The sequence below is a fragment of the Bombina bombina genome, chromosome 6 (genome assembly GCF_027579735.1).
Source record: "Bombina bombina isolate aBomBom1 chromosome 6, aBomBom1.pri, whole genome shotgun sequence".
NCBI classification, from domain to species: domain Eukaryota; kingdom Metazoa; phylum Chordata; class Amphibia; order Anura; family Bombinatoridae; genus Bombina; species Bombina bombina.
The window spans coordinates 74726830-74748353 of NC_069504.1; the positions used below are offsets into that span (position 1 = coordinate 74726830).

The 21524-nt window shown below is 41.6% G+C and overlaps 1 protein-coding gene across 5 annotated transcripts in view; it reads right to left on the minus strand.

Moving 5' to 3' along the window:
* UPF2 (UPF2 regulator of nonsense mediated mRNA decay) overlaps positions 1-21524 on the minus strand; it is a 654310-nt gene that overhangs the window by 605010 nt on the left and 27776 nt on the right. The gene's annotated exons all lie outside the window — the stretch shown is intronic.

Consider the following 21524-nt stretch of genomic DNA (forward strand, 5'->3'; position numbering starts at 1 on the left):
GATTTTCTAGATTTCCTCTTGCATTTTCAATGTAATCTGGGATTGGCAGCCAATGCCGCAGATACCACTGAAGATACCGGAGAAGCAATTTCTGCTTTTAAATGAACTCCACTAAGAGTTATAGAGGAGCCACAGGGCACTGCATGGGACGCCATTGAGGCTTGGGACGTAGCAGGAGAAAGGTGAGGTATTATTTTAACAGCATCATCCTGAGAGACATTAGGCTCAAACATTGTACCTTTATTTTGAAATGTTTTCTTGACACATGAACAAAATTGCATAGGAGCTGCAATTTGTGCATCTAAACATAATAAGCATGAATTAATGAGAGCAGGCTCTTGCTCCAAATCAGACATGTTGTGAAACAGTAAATAAACAGAGAAGTTTCAAAGATTTTAATATTCAATGAAAATAAGATCCCCAGCTAAAATGTCAGAAAAGTAAAAAAAAAAAAACAATTTATGCTTACCTGATAAATTTATTTCTCTTGTGGTGTATCCAGTCCACGGATCATCCATTACTTGTGGGATATTCTCCTTCCCAACAGGAAGTTGCAAGAGGATCACCCACAGCAGAGCTGCTATATAGCTCCTCCCCTAACTGCCATATCCAGTCATTCGTCCGAAACTAGCAGAGAAAGGAGAAACCATAGGGTGCAGTGGTGACTGTAGTTTAAAATTTAGACCTGCCTTAAAAGGACAGGGCGGGCCGTGGACTGGATACATCACAAGAGAAATAAATTTATCAGGTAAGCATAAATTATGTTTTCTCTTGTTAGGTGTATCCAGTCCACGGATCATCCATTACTTGTGGGATACCAATACCAAAGCTAAAGTACACGGATGAAGGGAGGGACAAGGCAGGTACTTAAACGGAAGGGACCGCTGCCTGTAGAACTTTTCTCCCAAAAATAGCCTCCGAAGAAGCAAAAGTATCAAATTTGTAAAATTTTGAAAAGGTATTAAGCGAAGACCAAGTCGCCGCTTTGCAAATCTGTTCAACAGAAACCTCATTTTTAAAGGCCCAGGTGGAAGCCACAGCTCTAGTAGAATGAGCTGTAATCCTTTCAGGGGGCTGCTGTCCAGCAGTCTCATAGGCTAAGCGTATTAAGCTCCGAAGAAAGAGAGGTTGCCGAAGCCTTTTGACCTCTCCTCTGTCCAGAGTAAACAACAAACAGGGAAGATGTTTGACGAAAATCTTTAGTCGCTTGTAAGTAAAACTTTAAAGCACGGACTACGTCCAAATTATGTAAAAGACGTTCCTTCTTTGAAGAAGGATTAGGACACAATGATGGAACAACAATCTCTTGATTGATATTCTTGTTGGAAACTACCTTAGGTAAAAACCCAGGTTTTGTACGCAGAACTACTTTATCTGTATGGAAAATCAGATAAGGAGAATCACATTGTAAAGCTGATAACTCAGACTCTACGAGCCGAGGAAATAGCCATCAAAAACAGAACTTTCCAAGATAAAAGTTTGATATCAACGGAATGAAGGGGTTCAAACGGAACTCCTTGAAGAACCTTAAGAACCAAGTTTAAGCTCCATGGAGGAGCAACAGGTTTAAACACAGGCTTAATTCTAACCAAAGCCTGACAAAATGCCTGGACGTCTGGAACTTCTGCCAGACGCTTGTGCAAAAGGATAGACAGAGCAGAAATCTGTCCCTTTAAAGCACTAGCTGATAATCCTTTATCCAAACCCTCTTGGAGAAAGGACAATATCCTAGGAATCCTAACCTTACTCCATGAGTAATTCTTGGATTCACACCAATGAAGATATTTGCGCCATATCTTATGGTAGATTTTCCTGGTTACAGGCTTTCGTGCCTGTATTAAGGTATCAATGACTGACTCGGAGAAGCCACGCCTTGATAAAATCAAGCGTTCAATCTCCAGGCAGTCAGTCTCAGAGAAATTAGATTTGGATGATTGAAAGGACCTTGTAGTAGAAGGTCTTGTCTCAGAGGCCGAGGCCAAGGTGGAAAGGATGACATGTCCACCAGGTCTGCATACCAGGTCCTGCGTGGCCAAGCAGGCGCGATCAAGATCACCGATGCTCTCTCCTGTTTGATTTTGGCAATCAGTCGAGGGAGCAGAGGAAACGGTGGAAACACATAAGCCAGGTTGAAGAACCACGGTGCTGCTAGAGCATCTATCAGCGTCGCTTCTGGGTCCCTGGACCTGGATCCGTAACAAGGAAGCTTGGCGTTCTGGCGAGAAGCCATGAGATCCAATTCTGGTGTGCCCCAACGATGAACCAATTGAGCAAACACCTCCGGCTGGAGTTCCCACTCCCCCGGATGAAAAGTCTGACGACTTAGAAAATCCGCCTCCCAGTTCTCTACACCTGGGATATGGATCGCTGAAAGATGGCAAGAGTGAGTCTCTGCCCAGCGAATTATCTTGGATACTTCTAACATCGCTAGGGAGCTCCTGGTCCACCCTTGATGGTTGATGTAAGCCACAGTCGTGATGTTGTCCGACTGAAATCTGATGAACCTCAGGGTTGCTAACTGAGGCCAAGCTAGAAGTGCATTGAATATTGCTCTTAACTCCAGAATATTTATTGGGAGGAGTTTCTCCTCCTGAGTCCACAATCCTTCAGGGAATTCCAGACTGCACCCCAACCTAGAAGGCTGCCATCTGTTGTTACAATTGTCCAATCTGGCCTGCGAAAGGTCATACCTTTGGACTGATGGACTCGAGATAGCCACCAGAGAAGAGAATCTCTGGTCTCTTGATCCAGATTTAGCAGAGGGGACAAATCTGTGTAATCCCCATTCCACTGACTGAGCATGCATAATTGCAGCGGTCTGAGATGTAGGCGCGCAAATGGCACTATGTCCATCGCCGCTACCATTAAGCTGATCACTTCCATGCACTGAGCCACCGAACGGTGCGGAATGTAGTGAAGAACACGGCAGGAATTTAGAAGCTTTGATAACCTGGACTCCGTCAGGTACATTTTCATTTCTACAGAATCTATCAGAGTTCCTAGGAAGGAAACTCTTTCCCTCGTTCACTTTCCACCCATGCGACCTCAGAAATGCCAACACTATGTCCGTATGAGATTTGGCAATTTGGAAGTTTGACACCTGTATCAGGATGTCGTCTAGATAAGGGGCCACTGCTATGCCCCGTGGTCTTAGGACCGCCAGAAGAGACCCTAGAACCTTTGTAAAAATTATTGGGGCTGTAGCTAACCCGAAGGGAAGAGCCACAAACTGGTAATGCCTGTCTAGAAAGGCAAACCTTAGGAACCGATGATAATCTTTGTGAATCGGTATGTGAAGGTAAGCATCCTTCAAATCCACTGTGGTCATGTACTGACCCTCCTGGATCATAGGTAGGATTGTCCGAATAGTTTCCATTTTGAACGATGGAACTCTGAGGAATTTGTTTAAGATCTTTAGATCCAAAATTGGTCTGAAGGTTCCCTCTTTTTTGGGAACCACAAACAGATTTGAATAAAATCCCTGTCCTTGTTCCATCTGTGGAACTGGATGGATCACTCCTATTATTAGGAGGTCTTGCACACAGCGTAAGAATGCCTCTTTCTTTATCTGGTTTACAGATAATCTCGAAAGGTGAAATCTCCCTTGTGGGGGGGAAGCTTTGAAGTCCAGAAGATATCCCTGAGATATGATCTCCAACGCCCAGGGATCCTGAATATCTCTTGCCCACGCCTGGGCGAAGTAGAGAAAGTCTGCCCCCTACTAGATCCGTTGCCGGATAGGGGGCCGTTCCTTCATGCTGTCTTAGAGGCAGCAGCAGGCTTTCTGGCCTGCTTGCCTTTGCTCCAGGCCTGGTTAGATTTGCAGGCCGGCTTGGATTGCACAAAAGTTCCCTCTTGTTTTGTAGCAGAGGAAGTTGATGCTGCACCTGCCTTGAAGTTTCGAAAGGCACGAAAATTAGACTGTTTGGCCCTTGATTTGGCCCTGTCCTGAGGAAGGGTATGACCCTTACCTCCAGTAATGTCAGCAATAATTTCCTTCAAACCAGGCCCGAATAGGGTCTGCCCCTTGAAGGGAATGTTAAGTAATTTAGACTTTGAAGTCACGTCAGCTGACCAAGATTTAAGCCATAGCGCCCTACGCACCTGGATGGCGAATAGTTTAGTCAAATGAACAATGGCATCAGAAACAAAAGAATTAGCTAGCTTAAGTGTTCTAAGCTTGTCAAGTATTTCAGTCAATGGAGTAGCTGTCTGAAAGGCCTCTTCCAGAGACTCAAACCAGAACGCCGCAGCAGCAGTGACAGGAGCAATGCATGCAAGGGGCTGCAGGATAAAACCTTGTTGAATAAACATTTTCTTAAGGTAACCTTCTAATTTTTTATCCATTGGATCTGAAAAAGCACAACTGTCCTCGACAGGGATAGTGCTACGCTTTGCTAAAGTAGAAACTGCTCCCTCCACCTTAGGGACCGTCTGCCATAAGTCCCGTGTGGTGGCGTCTATTGGAAACATTTTTCTAAAAATAGGAGGGGGGAAAATGGCACACCGGGTCTGTCCCACTCCTTAGTAATAATTTCTGTAAACCTTTTAGGTATTGGAAAAACGTCAGTACACACCGGCACCCCGTAGTATTTATCCAGTCTACACAATTTCTCTGGCACTGCAATTGTGTCACAGTCATTCAGAGCAGCTAAAACCTCTCCAAGCAACACCCGGAGGTTCTCAAGCTTAAATTTAAAAGTAGACATATCTGAATCAGGTTTCCCCGAGTCAGAGACGTCACCCACAGACTGAAGCTCTTCCTCAGCTTCTGCATATTGTGACGCAGTATCAGACATGGGCCTTAAAACATCTGCGCGCTCTGTATTACGTCTAACCCCAGAGCTATTGCGCTTTCCTCTGAATTCAGGCAGTCTGGCTAATACCGCTGACAGGGTATTATCATGATTGCCGCCATGTCCTGCAAAGTAATCGCTATGGGCGTCTTTGATGTACTTGGCGCCATTTTAGCGTGAGTCCCTTGAGCGGGAGTCAAAGGGTCCGACACGTGGGGAGAGAGTTAGTCGGCATAACTTCCCCCTCATCAGAATCCTCTGGTGATAATTCTTTAAAGATAACAGCTGATCTTTATTGTTTAAAGTGAAATCAATACATTTAGTACACATTCTCCTATGGGGTTCCACCATGGCTTTTAAACATAATGAACAAGGAGTTTCCTCTATGTCAGACATATTTATACAGACTAGCAAGCTTGGAAAACACTTTAAATCAAGTTAACAAGCAATATAAAAAAACGTTACTGTGCCTTTAAGAGAAACAAATTTTGCCAAAATTTGAAATAAGTGTGAAAAAAGGCAGTTAAACTAACGACATTTTTACAGTGTATGTAACAAGTTAGCAGAGCATTGCACCCACTTGCAAATGGATGATTAACCCCTTAATACAAAAAACAGATTAACAAAACGAAAAATATGTTTTTTAAACAGTCATAACAACTGCCACAGCATCTACTTTTGAAGCCTTTTGAGCCCTTCAGAGATGTCCTGCACCAACTGTAACTTTTATACTATAACAGTGGAAAGCCTCAGGAAACTGTTTCTAGGCAAAAATAAAGCCAGCCATGTGGAAAAAAAACTAGGCCCCAATAAGTTTTATCACCAAAGCATATATAAAAACGATTAAACATGCCAGCAAACGTTTTATATTGCACATTAATCAGAGTATATACCTCTGATAGCAAGCCTGATACTAGTCGCTATTAAATCACTGTATTTAGGCTTTAACTTACATTAATCCGGTATCAGCAGCATTTTCTAGCAAATTCCATCCCTAGAAAAACTTAACTGCACATACCTTATTGCAGGATACCCTGCACGCCATTCTCCCTTTGAAGTTACCTCACTCCTCAGACATATGTGAGAATAGCAGTGGATCTTAGTTACTTCTGCTAAGATCATAGAAAAACGCAGGCAGATTCTTCTTCTAAATGCTGCCTAAGATAAAATAGTACACTCCGGTACCATTTAAAAACAATAAACTTTTGATTGAAGAAAAAAACATAATTTATGTAAGAACTTACCTGATAAATTCATTTCTTTCATATTAGCAAGAGTCCATGAGCTAGTGACGTATGGGATATACATTCCTACCAGGAGGGGCAAAGTTTCCCAAACCTCAAAATGCCTATAAATACACCCCTCACCACACCCACAATTCAGTTTAACGAATAGCCAAGAAGTGGGGTGATAAAAAAGTGCGAAAGCATATAAAATAAGGAATTGGAATAATTGTGCTTTATACAAAATCATAACCACCACAAAAAAAGGGCGGGCCTCATGGACTCTTGCTAATATGAAAGAAATGAATTTATCAGGTAAGTTCTTACATAAATTATGTTTTCTTTCATGTAATTAGCAAGAGTCCATGAGCTAGTGACGTATGGGATAATGACTACCCAAGATGTGGATCTTTCCACACAAGAGTCACTAGAGAGGGAGGGATAAAATAAAGACAGCCAATTCCTGCTGAAAATAATCCACACCCAAAATAAAGTTTAACGAAAAACATAAGCAGAAGATTCAAACTGAAACCGCTGCCTGAAGTACTTTTCTACCAAAAACTGCTTCAGAAGAAGAAAATACATCAAAATGGTAGAATTTAGTAAAAGTATGCAAAGAGGACCAAGTTGCTGCTTTGCAGATCTGGTCAACCGAAGCTTCATTCCTAAACGCCCAGGAAGTAGATACTGACCTAGTAGAATGAGCTGTAATTCTCTGAGGCGGAATTTTACCCGACTCAACATAGGCAAGATGAATTAAAGATTTCAACCAAGATGCCAAAGAAATGGCAGAAGCTTTCTGGCCTTTCCTAGAACCGGAAAAGATAACAAATAGACTAGAAGTCTTACGGAAAGATTTCGTAGCTTCAACATAATATTTCAAAGCTCTAACAACATCCAAAGAATGCAACGATTTCTCCTTAGAATTCTTAGGATTAGGACATAATGAAGGAACCACAATTTCTCTACTAATGTTGTTGGAATTCACAACTTTAGGTAAAAATTCAAAAGAAGTTCGCAACACCGCCTTATCCTGATGAAAAATCAGAAAAGGAGACTCACAAGAAAGAGCAGATAATTCAGAAACTCTTCTAGCAGAAGAGATGGCCAAAAGGAACAAAACTTTCCAAGAAAGTAATTTAATGTCCAATGAATGCATAGGTTCAAACGGAGGAGCTTGAAGAGCTCCCAGAACCAAATTCAAACTCCAAGGAGGAGAAATTGACTTAATGACAGGTTTTATACGAACCAAAGCTTGTACAAAACAATGAATATCAGGAAGAATAGCAATCTTTCTGTGAAAAAGAACAGAAAGAGCAGAGATTTGTCCTTTCAAAGAACTTGCGGACAAACCCTTATCTAAACCATCCTGAAGAAACTGTAAAATTCTCGGTATTCTAAAAGAATGCCAAGAAAAATGATGAGAAAGACACCAAGAAATATAAGTCTTCCAGACTCTATAATATATCTCTCGAGATACAGATTTACGAGCCTGTAACATAGTATTAATCACGGAGTCAGAGAAACCTCTTTGACCAAGAATCAAGCGTTCAATCTCCATACCTTTAAATTTAAGGATTTCAGATCCTGATGGAAAAAAGGGCCTTGTGACAGAAGGTCTGGTCTTAACGGAAGAGTCCACGGTTGGCAAGAGGCCATCCGGACAAGATCCGCATACCAAAACCTGTGAGGCCATGCCGGAGCTACCAGCAGAACAAACGAACATTCCTTCAGAATCTTGGAGATTACTCTTGGAAGAAGAACTAGAGGCGGAAAGATATAGGCAGGATGATACTTCCAAGGAAGTGATAATGCATCCACTGCCTCCGCCTGAGGATCCCGGGATCTGGACAGATACCTGGGAAGTTTCTTGTTTAGATGGGACGCCATCAGATCTATTTCTGGAAGTTCCCACATTTGAACAATCTGAAGAAATACCTCTGGGTGAAGAGACCATTCGCCCGGATGCAACGTTTGGCGACTGAGATAATCCGCTTCCCAATTGTCTACACCTGGGATATGAACCGCAGAGATTAGACAGGAGCTGGATTCCGCCCAAACCAAAATTCGAGATACTTCTTTCATAGCCAGAGGACTGTGAGTCCCTCCTTGATGATTGATGTATGCCACAGTTGTGACATTGTCTGTCTGAAAACAAATGAACGATTCTCTCTTCAGAAGAGGCCAAAACTGAAGAGCTCTGAAAATTGCACGAGTTCCAAAATATTGATCGGTAATCTCACCTCCTGAGATTCCCAAACTCCTTGTGCCGTCAGAGATCCCCACACAGCTCCCCAACCTGTGAGACTTTCATCTGTTGAAATTACAGTCCAGGTCGGAAGCACAAAAGAAGCCCCCTGAATTAAACGATGGTGATCTGTCCACCATGTTAGAGAGTGTCGAACAATCGGTTTTAAAGATATTAATTGAGATATCTTCGTGTAATCCTTGCACCATTGCTTCAGCATACAGAGCTGAAGAGGTCGCATGTGAAAACGAGCAAAGGGGATCGCGTCCGATGCAGCAGTCATAAGACCTAGAATTTCCATGCATAAGGCTACCGAAGGGAATGATTGTGACTGAAGGTTTCGACAAGCTGTAATCAACTTTAGACGTCTCTTGTCTGTTAAAGACAGAGTCATGGACACTGAATCCATCTGGAAACCCAGAAAGGTTACCCTTGTCTGAGGAATCAAAGAACTTTTTGGTAAATTGATCCTCCAACCATGATCTTGAAGAAACAACACAAGTCGATTCGTATGAGATTCTGCTAAATGTAAAGACTGAGCAAGTACCAAGATATCGTCCAAATAAGGAAATACCACAATACCCTGTTCTCTGATTACAGACAGCAGGGCACCGAGAACCTTTGTAAAAATTCTTGGAGCTGTAGCTAGGCCAAACGGCAGAGCCACAAATTGGTAATGCTTGTCCAGAAACGAGAATCTCAGGAACTGATAATGATCTGGATGAATCGGAATATGCAGATATGCATCCTGTAAATCTATCGTGGACATATAATTCCCTTGCTGAACAAAAGGTAAGATAGTCCTTACAGTTACCATCTTGAACGTTGGTATCCTTACATAACGATTCAATATTTTTAGATCCAGAACTGGTCTGAAAGAATTCTCCTTCTTTGGTACAATGAAGAGATTTGAATAAAACCCCATCCCCTGTTCCGGAACTGGAACTGGCATAATTACTCCAGTCAACTCTAGATCTGAAACACATTTCAGAAATGCTTGAGCTTTTACTGGATTTACTGGGACACGGGAAAGAAAAAATCTCTTTGCAGGAGGTCTCAACTTGAAACCAATTCTGTACCCTTCTGAAACAATGCTCTGAATCCAAAGATTGTGAACAGAATTGATCCAAATTTCCTTGAAAAAACGTAACCTGCCCCCTACCAGCTGAGCTGGAATGAGGGCCGCACCTTCATGTGGACTTAGAAGCAGGCTTTGCCTTTCTAGCTGGCTTGGATTTATTCCAGACTGGAGATGGTCTCCAAACTGAAACTGCTCCTGAGGATGAAGGATCAGGCTTTTGTTCTTTGTTGAAACGAAAGGAACGAAAACGATTATTAGCCCTGTTTTTACCTTTAGATTTTTTATCCTGTGGTAAAAAAGTTCCTTTCCCACCAGTAACAGTTGAAATAATGGAATCCAACTGAGAACCAAATAATTTGTTACCCTGGAAAGAAATGGAAAGTAAAGTTGATTTAGAAGCCATATCAGCATTCCAAGTTTTAAGCCATAAAGCTCTTCTAGCTAAAATAGCTAGAGACATAAACCTGACATCAACTCTGATAATATCAAAAATGGCATCACAGATAAAATTATTAGCATGCTGAAGAAGAATAATAATATCATGAGAATCACGATGTGTTACTTGTTGCGCTAAAGTTTCCAACCAAAAAGTTGAAGCTGCAGCAACATCAGCCAAAGATATAGCAGGTCTAAGAAGATTACCTGAACACAGATAAGCTTTTCTTAGAAAGGACTCAATTTTCCTATCTAGAGGATCCTTAAACGAAGTACCATCTGACGTAGGAATAGTAGTACGTTTAGCAAGGGTAGAAATAACCCCATCAACTTTAGGGATCTTGTCCCAAAATTCTAATCTGTCAGACGGCACAGGATATAATTGCTTAAAACGTTTAGAAGGAGTAAATGAATTACCCAAATTATCCCATTCTTTGGAAATTACTGCAGAAATAGCATTAGGAACAGGAAAAACTTCTGGAATAACCACAGGAGCTTTAAATACCTTATCTAAACGTTTAGAATTAGTATCAAGAGGACCAGAATCCTCTATTTCTAAAGCAATTAGAACTTCTTTAAGTAAAGAACGAATAAATTCCATTTTAAATAAATATGAAGATTTATCAGCATCAACCTCAGAGACAGAATCCTCTGAACCAGAGGAGTCATCAGAATCAGAATGATGATGTTCATTTAAAAATTCATCTGTAGGGAGAGAAGTTTTAAAAGATTTTTTACGTTTACTAGAAGGAGAAATAACAGACATAGCCTTCTTTATGGATTCAGAAACAAAATCTCTTATATTATCAGGAACATTCTGCACCTTAGATGTTGAGGGAACTGCAACAGGCAATGGTACTTTACTAAAGGAAATATTATCTGCTTTAACAAGTTTGTCATGACAATCAATACAAACAACAGCTGGAGAAATAGCTACCAAAAGTTTACAGCAGATACACTTAGCTTTGGTAGATTCAGCACTTGACAGCGATTTTCCTGTAGTATCTTCTGGCTCAGATGCAACGTGAGACATCTTGCAATATGTAAGAGAAAAAACAACATATAAAGCAAAATTGATCAAATTCCTTAAATGACAGTTTCAGGAATGGGAAAGAATGCCAAAGAACAAGCTTCTAGCAACCAGAAGCAATAAAAAATGAGACTTAAATAATGTGGAGACAAAAGTGACGCCCATATTTTTTCGCGCCAAATAAGACGCCCACATTATTTGGCGCCTAAATGCTTTTTGGCGCCAAAAATGACGCCACATCCGGAACGCCGACATTTTTGGCGCGAAATAACGTCAAAGAATGACGCAACTTCCGGCGACACGTATGACGCCGGAAACGGAAATAGAATTTTTGCGCCAAAAAAGTCCGCGCCAAGAATGACGCAATAAAATGAAGCATTTTCAGCCCCCGCGAGCCTAACAGCCCACAGGGAAAAAGTCAAATTTTAAGGTAAGAAAAAATGGTCAAATCAAAATGCATTATCCCAAATATGAAACTGACTGTCTGAAAATAAGGAAAGTTGAACATTCTGAGTCAAGGCAAATAAATGTTTGAATACATATATTTAGAACTTTATAAACAAAGTGCCCAACCATAGCTTGGAGTGTCACAGAAAATAAGACTTACTTACCCCAGGACACTCATCTACATATAGCAGATAGCCAAACCAGTACTGAAACGAGAATCAGCAGAGGTAATGGTATATATAAGAGTATATCGTCGATCTGAAAAGGGAGGTAAGAGATGAATCTCTACGACCGATAACAGAGAACCTATGAAATAGACCCCTTAGAAGGAGATCACTGCATTCAAATAGGCAATACTCTCCTCACATCCCTCTGACATTCACTGCACGCTGAGAGGAAAACCGGGCTCCAACTTGCTGCGGAGCGCATATCAACGTAGAATCTAGCACAAACTTACTTCACCACCTCCATCGGAGGCAAAGTTTGTAAAACTGAATTGTGGGTGTGGTGAGGGGTGTATTTATAGGCATTTTGAGGTTTGGGAAACTTTGCCCCTCCTGGTAGGAATGTATATCCCATACGTCACTAGCTCATGGACTCTTGCTAATTACATGAAAGAAACTAACTATATTTTACCACTTTCCTCTTACTACCTCCAGCTATGTTGAGAGCTTGCAAGAGAATGACTGGATATAGCAGTTAGGGGAGGAGCTATATAGCAGCTCTGCTGTGGGTGATCCTCTTGCAACTTACTGTTGGGAAGGAGAATATCCCACAAGTAATGGATGATCCGTGGACTGGATACACCTAACAAGAGAAAAACACATTTAATAAACATCAAATAAACTTCTAAAATACCCCTCAGGCAACCCCACACCTCAATTACTGAGGTGACTTACCGCTACCAATTAAGACCGGTTCACCCAGAAATGGAGAATAACAACTTTTTCCTCAGAAACGTTATGAAGTAAAGCCAGTCATGTGACCGCAATTGCCGAGCTCAAATTACTGCTGCGACACAGAGAGGCACTACTTCCTGGTACACTGAGTACCAGAAAAAAACTTTTTTTCAAACCTGACAGTTTAAAATGTTGCATTGTTTTATTTTAAAGCAAAGGGGAAATGAATAATCTGCTGAAATAGAAAATTCAGCCTTACTTTCAGTTTTAGCTTAAATCAGAAACTAAATTTGTAATCTGAAATACTTTAGGGATTTTTGGAGGATCTTTGAAAACATTTAGCTGATTACCAGGTTTGTTTTCAGTAGCTTTTAAAAGTACCTCATGTAATAAGGTACAGATATGATCAACTTTAAACCTGAAGGCAGATTTAAATTCAGGGTCAGTTGACAATTCCCAGACTGAAACAGAAGATTCTGTATTATCAGAGCATTGTATGAGATCAGTAATTTGAGACTGAGGTGAAGAATCAAGCATGTTCACATCAGAAGCGGTAGACAAATCCCCAGATTTGAGCTTGCACTTACTTGATTTGGGAGTAGCTGCCAAATATTCTGCCATTGCTTTGTACAAACTACTTTTAAATTCAGGCATAAACTCAGTAGTAGCCCCTTCTGTAATATATACTGAAGTAGGACATAGGCCCTTAGTAGGGATAATGGCTTGAGACTGATTTGCATGCACTATGTCAGGTACACAACTACTACATAGCTGGTTAACCTGACATACTGGAACAGTTTTGCAAAGTATAAAAAGAAATTAAAAGGAAGTATGATCAGTAGGTCTACCTTCCAATAGGTCAGACATCTTTGACTCCATAAAATACAAAACTTTTGAAAAATAACTATAGTATGAAAAGAACACACCAAAGTTAAAGAAATAAGGTAGAGAGATCTCTACACTGATAGTCAGTCAAATGCGCACCTCAGATACTTGAGATAATCACTAGCAGGCTATACTAAATTGTGAAATACAGAAGCCAAATTAACACCACACCACCCCTTCAACAGATCTTGCATGGGTACTAACCCCCTCTACAACTAGTAGAAGACCTCAAAAAGGAAGGAAAAAGTAATGAGAAGCTAGGTGCACTGCAATCAGCCAAAAATAGGGCTGGAGAAACAGAGGAAAAGAGCGCCAAAGAATGGGGGCACAGCTACTGTCCAGAGTGCTCCTAGTGACTCAGAGAGGCCAAGAAATGTAAAAAAGTTTAAAGCAAAAAGAACTGAGCAAAAATAATAAGTGTACTTCCAGACCCCTCCTGTGGCCATATCCAGTTTTTAAAAGCGAGTAAAAGTATCCCAAAGAGTTGCCAAAAAGGAATAGTGGGTATGAGTACTCCTGAATAGACCTCTAAGTTTTAAGTGCATTCAGAAAGAGCTGTTATCTCAAAATGTGTGTGTGCAGTCCCCCAGCTATGCAATACTTTAATAAAAAGTAACTATTTATAGCCTGTGGGCTATGAGAGTGCTAAAAATTGACTTACCAACATAAAGCACCCCCCCATTGGTCTTACTAGAAAGATGTCTGCAGCTGTATCCAGTAGAGAGCCCATCTGGTGCTGTACAGGTACAACAGAGGATCTGAGAGGAAATACCTTTTATTCCACAGGGGTAGGCTAAGGGATATGTGCCTGTGATGCCTGAGGGCATTTATGGCTAAAAAATCCCAAACTGAGATACAACCAGGTATTTCTATGCCCCTGTATCATTTAGAGTGTTTGAAGTCCTTTGCTTAAAGTCTTCTTAAATGATAATTCCCAGGGGTAATGTGTCTCACATTGGTCTAAGCTCCCATAAAATAATCCATAAGCAAATAACTGGAACACCGCTATCTACAACTTCGCTCATGGGAGGCCAAGAACAAAACTGAGGAGAGGTGGGAGGGATTAAAGCTCTTGTGTGGGTTCTTGGCTTCCTCAGTATTATATCCCACCTGTTAAGGATTCCAATGAACTGCCATTAACTTACATAAGAAAATAAACTAAAGCAGATGCCTTATAATAAATCATTAAGTTTATGTTCAGTTACAAATTCAAATGTTCCTACACTGAAGTACAAATACTGCATATCCAGAAACTATTTAAAAGTAGGCAACCAACATCTTATGTTTAGGAACATAAACCTTTACTATTCCTGTTGAGGAATACTAGCAGTAGCACGCTGTGCAGAAAGCTTAGAATAGAATGTTCATGACACCTGCATCACTATTGTGCAGACAGCATAAGCAAATTTAGACTAATTGCTTTAGTGAGTCATCAACACACTAATTAGTCCAAGATGGATGAACTATCTACTTTGTTGAAGGTGAAGGGAACATTTTAGTGTAAAAAAGTAAATACTCTTATTTTGTTAAAGCATTTTTTTATAAATTAATTTACGAAGTTGCAATCCAAATTGTTAAGCCGTGAGTTTACATTACAGCAGTTACTGTATATTGCTCTGTAATGTTTTGGATGTCTAATGTTAATATGGCTGATACATTAGGAGACTCAGCTTCATTTTACTCCAAAGTTACAGGGAAATGAAGTAAAAATTTCATCATTCAGATAGAACATGTAATTTGAAGAGAATTTTAAAATTTACTTCTATCAAGTTTACATCCTTTTTTGGTATCCTTTGTTGAAAAGCATATCTAGTTAGCTGGTGATTGGCGGCTAAGCATATATGCCTTGTCATTGGCTGATAAAATATGTTCAGCTCTGACCCAGCAGTGTGCTCTAGAGCCAACTATGTGTATAACCACTTTACAGGGGTTAAACTTGACTATTTGCAAGTAACACCGAATTAATAAAAGATTTTCTATTAACATTTTATGTCCCTTAAAATGTGGTGTTGGGTATTTAACCTCTTAAGGACATATGGCGGAATTTTTCCGTCATAAAACAATTGAGCAAACTGAAAGCTGTGTCCTTAAAGGGTTAAAAGAATTGAATAACTGACAAATACATAACATCAGACAATGCAATAGCACTTATTTTGAATTTGAAATGAGCAGTAGAGTATTTTTCTTGGCAAATTTTAAAGTTAATCCAATTTTCTCTCCCCTGTATCATGCGACAATACTGTTCACTTTTGCACATGCTCAGTAGGAAAGTGTGTATCTCTTGTAGTGTGTTCAGTCCACGGGTCATCCATTACTTATGGGATATATTCTCCTCCCCAACAGGAAGTTGCAAGAGGATCACCCAAGCAGAGCTGCTATATAGCTCCTCCCCTCACATGTCATATCCAGTCATTCGACCGAAACAAGACGAGAAAGGAGAAACTATAGGGTGCAGTGGTGACTGGAGTTATAATTTAAAATTTAGAACCTGCCTCAAATATAGACAGGGCGGGCCGTGGACTGAACACACTACAAGAGAAATAAATTTATCAGGTAAGCATAAATTATGTTTTCTCTTGTTAAGTGTGTTCAGTCCACGGGTCATCCATTACTTATGGGATACCAATACCAAAGCTAAAGTACACGGATGATGGGAGGGACAAGGCAGGGACATTAAACAGAAGGAACCACTGCTTGTAGAACCTTTCTCCCAAAACCAGCCTCCGAAGAAGCAAAAGTGTCAAATTTGTAAAATTTTGAAAAGGTATGAAGTGAAGACCAAGTTGCAGCCTTGCAAATCTGTTCAACAGAGGCCTCATTCTTAAAGGCCCAGGTGGAAGCCACAGCTCAAGTGGAATGAGCTGTAATTCTTTCAGGAGGCTGCTGTCCAGCAGTCTCATAGGCTAAGCGTATTATGCTACGAAGCCAAAAAGAGAGAGAGGTAGCCGAAGCCTTTTGACCTCTCCTCTGTCCAGAGTAAACGACAAACAGAGAAGAAGTTTGTCGAAAATCTTTAGTTGCCTGTAAGTAGAACTTCAGAGCACGGACCACATCTAGATTATGCAAAAGACGTTCCTTCTTTGAAGAAGGATTAGGACATAAGGATGGAACAACAATCTCTTGATTGATATTCTTGTTAGAAACAACCTTAGGTAAAAACCCAGGTTTAGTACGCAGGACTACCTTGTCTGAATGAAAGATCAGATAAGGAGAATCACAATGTAAGGCAGATAACTCAGAGACTCTACGAGCCGAGGAAATAGCCATCAAAAACAGAACTTTCCAAGATAAAAGCTTAATATCAATGGAATGAAGGGGTTCAAACGGAACACCGTGGAGAACTTTAAGAACCAAGTTTAAGCTCCACGGAGGAGCAACAGCTTTAAACACAGGCTTAATCCTAGCCAAAGCCTGACAAAAAGCCTGGACGTCTGGATTCTCTGCCAGACACTTGTGTAAAAGAATAGACAGAGCAGAAATCTGTCCCTTTAGTGAACTAGCGGATAAGCCCTTTTCTAAACCCTCTTGTAGAAAAGACAATATCCTAGGAATCCTAACCTTACTCCATGAGTAACTCTTGGATTCACACCAATATAAATATTTACGCCATATCTTGTGGTAAATTTTTCTGGTAACAGGTTTCCGAGCCTGTATTAATGTATCAATAACCAAATCCGAAAACCCACGCTTTGATAGAATCAAGCGTTCAATTTCCAAGCAGTCAGCCTCAGAGAAATTAGGTTTGGATGGTTGAAAGGACCCTGAATAAGAAGGTCCTGCCTCAGGGGTAGAGACCATGGTGGACAGGACGACATGTCCACTAGGTCTGCATACCAGGTCCTGCGTGGCCACGCAGGCGCTATCAGAATCACTGATGCTCTCTCCTGTTTGATCCTGGCAATCAGACGAGGAAGCAACGGAAAAGGTGGAAACACATAAGCTATGTTGAAAACCCAAGGGGCTGCTAGTGCATCTACCAGCACCGCTCCCGGGTCCCTGGACCTGGATCCGTAACAAGGAAGCTTGGCGTTCTGGCGAGAAGCCATGAGATCCAGATCCGGTTTGCCCCAACGAAGAATCAGTTGGGCAAATATCTCCGGGTGAAAAGTCTGGCGACATAAAAAATCCGCCTCCCAGTTCTCCACGCCTGGGATGTAGATCGCTGACAAGTGGCAAGAGTGAGACTCTGCCCAGCGAATTATCTTCGAGACTTCCAACATCGCTAGGGAACTCCTGGTTCCCCCTTGATGATTGATGTAAGCCACAGTCGTGATGTTGTCCGACTGAAATCTGATGAACCTCAGTGTTGCCAACTGAGGCCAAGCTAGAAGAGCATTGAATATTGCCCTTAATTCTAGAATGTTTATTGGGAGGAGTTTCTCCTCCTGAGTCCACGATCCCTGAGCCTTCAGGGAGTTCCAGACTGCTCCCCAGCCTAGTAGGCTGGCATCTGTTGTTACAATCGTCCAATCTGGTCTGCGAAAGGACATTCCTTTGGACAGATGAACCCGTGATAACCACCAGAGAAGAGAATCTCTGGTCTCCTGGTCCAGATTTAGCAAAGGGGACAGATCTGAGTAATCCCCGTTCCATTGACTTAGCATGCATAGTTGCAGCGGTCTGAGATGTAGGCGCGCAAATGGCACTATGTCCATCGCCGCGACCATTAAGCCGATCACTTCCATGCACTGAGCTACTGATGGGCTTGGAATGGAATGAAGGACACGGCAAGCATCGAGAAGTTTTGATAGCCTGGACTTCGTCAGGTAAATCTTCATCTCTACAGAATCTATAAGAGTCCCTAGAAAAGGGACCCTTGTGAGTGGTAACAGAGAACTCTTTTCCATGTTCACTTTCCACCCATGCGACCTCAGAAATGCTAGAACTATCTCTGTATGAGACTTTGCATTTTGAAAACTTGACGCTTGTATCAGAATGTCGTCTAGGTACGGAGCCACCGCTATGCCTCGTGGTCTTAGTACCGCCAGAAGAGAGCCCAGAACCTTTGTAAAAATTCTCGGGGCCGTAGCCAACCCGAAGGGAAGCGCTACAAACTGGTAATGCCTGTCTAGAAAGGCAAACCTTAGGTACCGATAATGATCTTTGTGAATCGGAATGTGAAGGTAGGCATCCTTTAAATCCACTGTGGTCATATATTGACCCTCTTGGATCATGGGTAGGATGGTTCGAATGGTTTCCATCTTGAACGATGGAACCCTTAGGAATTTGTTTAAGATTTTTAAATCTAAGATTGGTCTGAAGGTTCCCTCTTTCTTGGGAACCACAAACAGATTTGAATAAAACCCTTGCCCCTGTTCCGTCCGCGGAACTGGGTGGATCACTCCCATCACTAAGAGGTCTTGTACACATTGTAGAAATGCCTCTTTCTTTACAAGGTTTGTTGATAACCTTGACAGATGAAACCTCCCTTGTGGAGGAGAAGTCTTGAAATCCAGAAGGTATCCCTGAGATATAATCTCCAGCGTCCAGGGATCCTGTACATCTCTTGCCCAAGCCTGGGCGAAGAGAGAGAGTCTGCCCCCCACTAGATCCGTCTCCGGAAAGGGGGCCTTGTCTTCATGCTGTCTTAGGGGCGGAAGTAGGCTTTCTGGCCTGCTTGCCCTTGTTCCATGACTGGTTGCTTTTCCAACCCTGTCTGTAACGAGCAGTAGTTCCTTCCTGTTTTGGAGCGGAGGAAGTTGATGCTGCTCCTGCCTTGAAATTACGAAAGGCACGAAAATTAGACTGTTTGGCCTTTGATTTGGCCCTGTCCTGAGAAAGGGTGTGGCCCTTACCTCCAGTAATGTCAGCAATAATTTCCTTCAAGCCGGGCCCGAATAAGGTCTGCCCTTTGAAAGGAATGTTTAGCAATTTAGACTTAGAAGTTACATCTGCTGACCAGGATTTAAGCCAAAGCGCTCTGCGCTCCTTTATGGCGAATCCGGAATTTTTAGCCGTAAGTTTGGTTAAATGCACTACGGCATCCGAAACAAACGCATTAGCCAGCTTAAGGGTTCTAATCTTGCTCAGAGACTCATCCAATGGTGCTGTGCGAATCGCCTCTTCCAGAGATTCAAACCAGAATGCCGCTGCAGCAGTGACAGGCGCAATGCATGCAAGAGGCTGTAATATAAAACCTTGTTGAATAAACATTTTCTTAAGATAACCCTCTAATTTTTTATCCATTGGATCTGAGAAAGCACAGCTATCCTCCACCGGGATAGTGGTACGCTTGGCTAAAGTAGAACCTGCTCCCTCCACCTTAGGGACCGTCTGCCATAAGTCTCTTGTGGTGGCGTCTATAAGGAACATTTTTCTAAATATCGGAGGAGGGGAAAAAGGCACACCAGGTCTATCCCACTCCTTACTAATAATTTCTGTAAGCCTCTTTGGTATAGGAAAAACATCAATACACACCGGCACCGCGTAGTATTTATCCAGCCTACATAATTTCTCTGGCATTGCCACCGTGTCACAATCATTCAGAGCCGCTAACACCTCCCCTAGCAACACGCGGAGGTTCTCAAGCTTAAATTTAAAATTTGAAATTTCTGAATCCGGTCTCCCCGAATCAGAACCGTCACCCACAGAATGAAGCTCTCCGTCGTCCTCATGTTCTGCAAATTGTGTGCAGTATCAGACATGGCTCTCGTGTCATCGGCGCGCTCTGTCCTTAATCCAGAACTGTCGCGCTTGCCTCTCAATTCTGGCATATTGTATAACACTTCTTTCATAACATTAGCCATATCATGTAAAGTGATTTGTTAGGGCCTTGATGTACTTGGCGCCTCAATCTCACGCACCTCCCGAGCGGGAGACGAAGGTACTGACACGTGAGGAGAGTTAGACGGCATAACTGCCCCCTCGTTGTCTGGTGATAATTTTTTAAGCGGTACAGATTGATTTTTCAAAGTAACATCAATACAATTGGTACACATATTTCTATTGGGCTCCACAACGGCTTTTAAACATAATGAACAAGCAGATTCCTCTGTATCAGACATGTTTAAACAGACTAGCAATGAAGCTAGCAAGCTTGGAAAATACTTTCAATAAGTTCGCAAGCAATATAAAAAACGCTGCAGCGCTTTTAAAAAACACAGTTGAGCAACTAAAGAATAATTCAGTTATAGTCAACAATTCTTTAAATGTATTAATTAGCAGAGGATTGCACCCATTAGCAACCGGATGATTAACCCCTCAGTACCCAAAAAAACGGATATCAAATTAATATAAAACGTTTTTATCACAGTCTAACACACAGTCACAGGTCTGCTGTGACTGATTACCTCCCTCAAAAAACGAATTTTGAAGACCTCTGAGCTCTCTAGAGACGTCCTGGATCAAGGAGGAAGAAGCAGGAAGACTGTGCTAGAATTTTAACTGCGCAACAAGGCGCTAAAAAGAGGCCCCTCCCGCTCATTTACAACAGTGGGAGACCTATATAACGGTTTCTATGCAGAAAATATACGTTAGCCATGTGGAAAAAAATTCATGCCCAAAGGATTTATCTCCAAAGTACCTCACAAAACGAATAACATGCCAGTAAACGTTTTGAAAATAAACTTCTTTAAATGTCATGCAAAGTTATTACTAAGCCTGCAACCAGTCGCTACCACTGCAGATAAGGCTTAAGCATTATTTCAGTATTAACAGTATTTTCTCAGTCAAATTCTAGTCCCTAGAAAATAACTCAACTGCGCATACATTTATCAGCCTGATACCAGTCACTACTACTGCATTTAAGGCTGTACTTACATCAAACGGGTAACAGCAGTATTTTCTTAGTCAATTCCATTCCCAGAAAATATTGTACTACACATACCTCATTTGCGGTGGAACCCGCATGCTATTCCCAGTTTCTGAAGTTACCCCACTCCTCAGAATATCGAGAACAGCCAGTGGATCTTAGTTACGCCTGCTAAGATCATAGAAAATGCAGGCAGTTTCTTCTTCCAAATACTGCCTGAGATAGAAAAAACAGCACACTCCGGTGCCATTTAAAATAACAAACTTTTGATTGAAGAATAATTAAGTAAAAACTCCAACTCCTCCCACGACCTCCTTCTTTGTTGAGGGTTGCGAGAGAATGACTGGATATGACATGTGAGGGGAGGAGCTATATAGCAGCTCTGCTTGGGTGATCCTCTTGCAACTTTCTGTTGGGGAGGAGAATATATCCCATAAGTAATGGATGACCCGTGGACTGAACACACTTAACAAGAGAAAGAAGTATATTGGGAATTTTGTTTTAAAATGTATGCTCCGATTAAAGAAACTTTAATTTTAACTTGCATGTCCTTGGGAAGAGAGTCATCTGACAAAGCCCTTCACTTTAGTCACCCAATGAGAGATGCCACTGAAGAAACTATAGAGAAAATCCCTGACATGCTGACGAGTGACTAAAAATTGACAAGATTTAATGGCACAAGAAGCTTCTCAGAACTGGCTTGGAAGATGGATTTCTAATAGGTTTTAGA